The sequence below is a fragment of the Schistocerca piceifrons genome, chromosome 6 (assembly GCF_021461385.2).
Source record: "Schistocerca piceifrons isolate TAMUIC-IGC-003096 chromosome 6, iqSchPice1.1, whole genome shotgun sequence".
NCBI classification, from domain to species: domain Eukaryota; kingdom Metazoa; phylum Arthropoda; class Insecta; order Orthoptera; family Acrididae; genus Schistocerca; species Schistocerca piceifrons.
This window is the reverse complement of record NC_060143.1, coordinates 563,671,909-563,675,500: the sequence shown is the minus strand read 5'-3', so window position 1 is coordinate 563,675,500 and position 3,592 is coordinate 563,671,909.

Genomic DNA, 3,592 nt, shown 5'->3' with positions numbered 1-3,592 from the left:
TTTGGTGACAGATGAATCTATTGCTGTCACGTCAGGAAGTAGGGCTGTTTTCCAGCCGGAATGTGGGCTGTGGAAGTGGTGGTGACGGGAAATCAATAAAACATTCCTGTTTAAGAAAGTATTGTATCATGTCAGCTATAGAGATAGAGTCGCAGCTGGAGAGTAGGTTGTTGTCCTCTGTGACGTAGCCAGCCACAGTCGTACAGCATGTCAGTGGCAGCAGTTGCCTGCTACACAAGCAGTGTATGCTGGTGGAGGCGGTTGATGACGTCAGAACTGCTGCAGTGGGCTGACACAGGCAGTCTGTTATCAGTGACAGATGACAGAGGCAGCTCCCACAGCCCTTTACTGATTGGGCACGTTGTGGGCACTGTGTGCAACACCGCATGATGGACGGTGTTTAAACTAAGGTGTCTGGCATGACGAAAGATGATGGCATCCGCCCACCCCCCGTGGCGGCCAGCAAGAATGTGGATGCACTTGGGACAGAGAACACCGAAGGTGTGGCTCAGTAGCTGGTTGGGCCGGTCTCGATCCCACAATTCACCATGGAGGTGGTCCCCAACTGAAGACAATCATGTAGCAGGTGACCAAGCGATGCAAATGCGCCAGTTGACCACATGCACACTTGAACTGAGGTGAAAGTCTGCTGCTACTTTGGATGTCACCTGGCTGCTTTGTCTTGTACTGCAAGAGGTCTACATCTCGTACTTACCAGCTGGCACAGACCACTTCGCTCAACATATTGTACACACCTAGATGTCGCTGGATAAGATGAACATCTGAGAGTGTCTGTCTTAACGTGGTGGCATATGTGTGAGTTTTCCCCACAGCGTCATTTCAGCCTCGGAATGGTAAGAAGCTGGAGCACGTAGCAGTAACCATTAGACAATGATGATTTCTTTCATCCTGTTTTCCTATTCAGCGAGCCCTTCCAGACGTCGTGCCACTGCTCTAAGGTGCAACAACTTCGGTTTTCGGAGGCGACGGCTGCCACATTCCGCAGCTTCAGTGTACTGAATGAATGATCCTGCATTATGAGTGCAATTTCTTGCTCCATAGAGCCTTTTTAAGCTGACGAGCATTTCACCACCCATGATTTCCTTCTATTGAGTCAACAGTACACAGTTCACTACACTAGACTTGGCTGTGGTGCAATATTCCCCCTTCTCTGAAGAAACGTGCTCTCCATAATGGGACTACTCACGTTTCTGGACACAAGAGGTGTTAACACAACTTTCTTGAATTGACATAGAAAGAAATTGAGGATTCTCCGCTCCTCCTAACAATAATTTGGCGTAAGTTACATGCTAAATCCTATTTTCTAAGATTAGTCCAGTCCAGAGGCTGCTGGTACACTGGATGCGGAACAGATCGCATGGTTCTCCACTTCAGTTAAATACGGGTTATACCACGCAGACTTTAATCACAGAGGTTGCAGAAATAGAGACAACTTTATTGCACTCTTTATGATGGTACTGCTGTACATGCTGGAACATCTGCTCGGTGGTAATACGACTTTTCTGCGTGCTGTAAGTTCGTCCAGAGGATTGAGGCGGTCAAATGTTAGGGTGTTGTCTAGGTAGGTTAGGTTCTTTGTTGGTATCACGTCGTGTAAAGCGAGGGCTGTCTCATATTCATTATAAGTAGGAGTCAGAAGGTAGTTCCTCCTGTATTACACGTTTCATCATTAATCAGTAACCGATGACCTCGCAGTTTTTGTTTTCGTCGCCAGCACCATCTTGAATTTTTTCGTAACTGCAGTGAGCCTAGGCACCAAACGCCCTATAGCCGTACTATTATTAGAGAACATAATCCCGAAAAATATAATAAATTTTCTCCAATGTCAAATTGAATATGGTACAATATAGGGACACATGCAATGCAGTAATAGTTTTTCACACCATCTTCTTGGCTCCAGAACTTCGTGCGTCGCGTCAGATCTGGCAGTTGAATGTGTGGAGGGTACTGGGATGACTGCAGCCTTCCTCTGAAGCCTTACAGGAACATCCAGAGGTCGCTCCAATGCATCGCATCCTGTACTAATGTAGGTTTCACATGTCAATATATCCCCCTCACGAGTGAAAGAAACTTTTTTTAACTTGAGCATCGAAACTAAACGTTTGCCTCGGTACCAGTTGTAAATTACTGGTCCATCTTGCTGCCGATGGAGGTCTCCCTGATGAAAGTAGCTCGGTTGCTCATACGCTAATTTTGCTTTTTCCAAAATTTCAAAAAGATGTCGAAAAGTTCGTTTTGTCAAAAGGATGGCACCAGTTTGTGAGAGCTTTCATTACAATGACATATTCCTCAACGACAGATTGGCCACAAGGGGCTTGCGGATGTTTCAGTGAACCGTTGGCTACCACGGTTGCGCAGTCTCATGATATGTGATTTTTCCCTTGCTGTGGGAGAAATGTTGTGAAAGTTTCTGCCTACGTGCCCCTCCTCCCCCCCCCCCTTCCTCCTACTTTCAATAAACTTTGGTGCGTCATAACAACAGTGGTGAATGTACAAGGAGACTTCGAAAAGAAAGTTACAGATTATTAGAGCAGCCAAATACGTTTAATTGATTGTTGAGCTAATTTTCAAAGTGACACGGATACGTGACAACACAGTCACCAAGTATCTGTATAGAATGGGCAGTACGCTCTACATGTCGCCCAGTTCTTCGACTGGTGACGGGGACATTCGGAAACCTCTCAGTGGAAACGTGCGACCGTTGCGAATCAGTTCCTCGGATTCCTCGACTTTATCGTCCGTGGTTGATGTCGATAGCCTTCCTACCCAATGACCACCACCCAGATCTGTGCGGTCTTCGTCAGCTGTTGACTCCATTTCACTACGGCTAGACGCGGCATTGTTTGGTTCACCTGTGTGTAGTTTAGACGTTTTGTGCATAAGAATCGTACTGTTCCGCGTGCTTCATCTTTAGTATATATTTGCAGTAGCCACGTATTGTGATACACATTTCATCTGTACCACAGAAGAAATGTACTTGCAGAGAACTTGGAACCACGTACTCTCTTTTGACAAAGTATCACTCTCGTTGTTCAATAGTTTAGCTAGGGCGACTTGTGTAATTCCCTTTTTGGGGCCCGTTGTAGAATCCCGAGAATTATTCATAAATCAAAACCTGGGAAAAGTTTGCCCATTGTCTCGATATTCGTCAAAGGTGAATGAAAACTCTGATGCTAAAAGTAATTATAAGAACTGTTCTAAAGTTGGTACGTGCATGCACGTAAAAAATATATCATTGTAAAACGAATCGCCTTTCCGAAAAGAAAAATCTTTGTACTGCTATGTGTAAGTAAAAATATATTCTCATTTTCTGTTCAAATTCACGTAGAAAATACAGTCTTATGAAACCGGATATTAGTTTTCAAAACACACTGCGCTTCTGGCAGGTGCAAATGTTCTAAGGGGTGCCTGCATTTTGTCATCCAATGAGTAATCTCCCACGCACGTATCACGGAAATTACACTTTAAATAATTGTTTTCTGTATTTTGTGATTTCATTTCTTGTGTGTATCGTTAGGTTGATGCTCCCGACACGAACGAGAAACAAATGTTGATGACAATTATCTTCAGG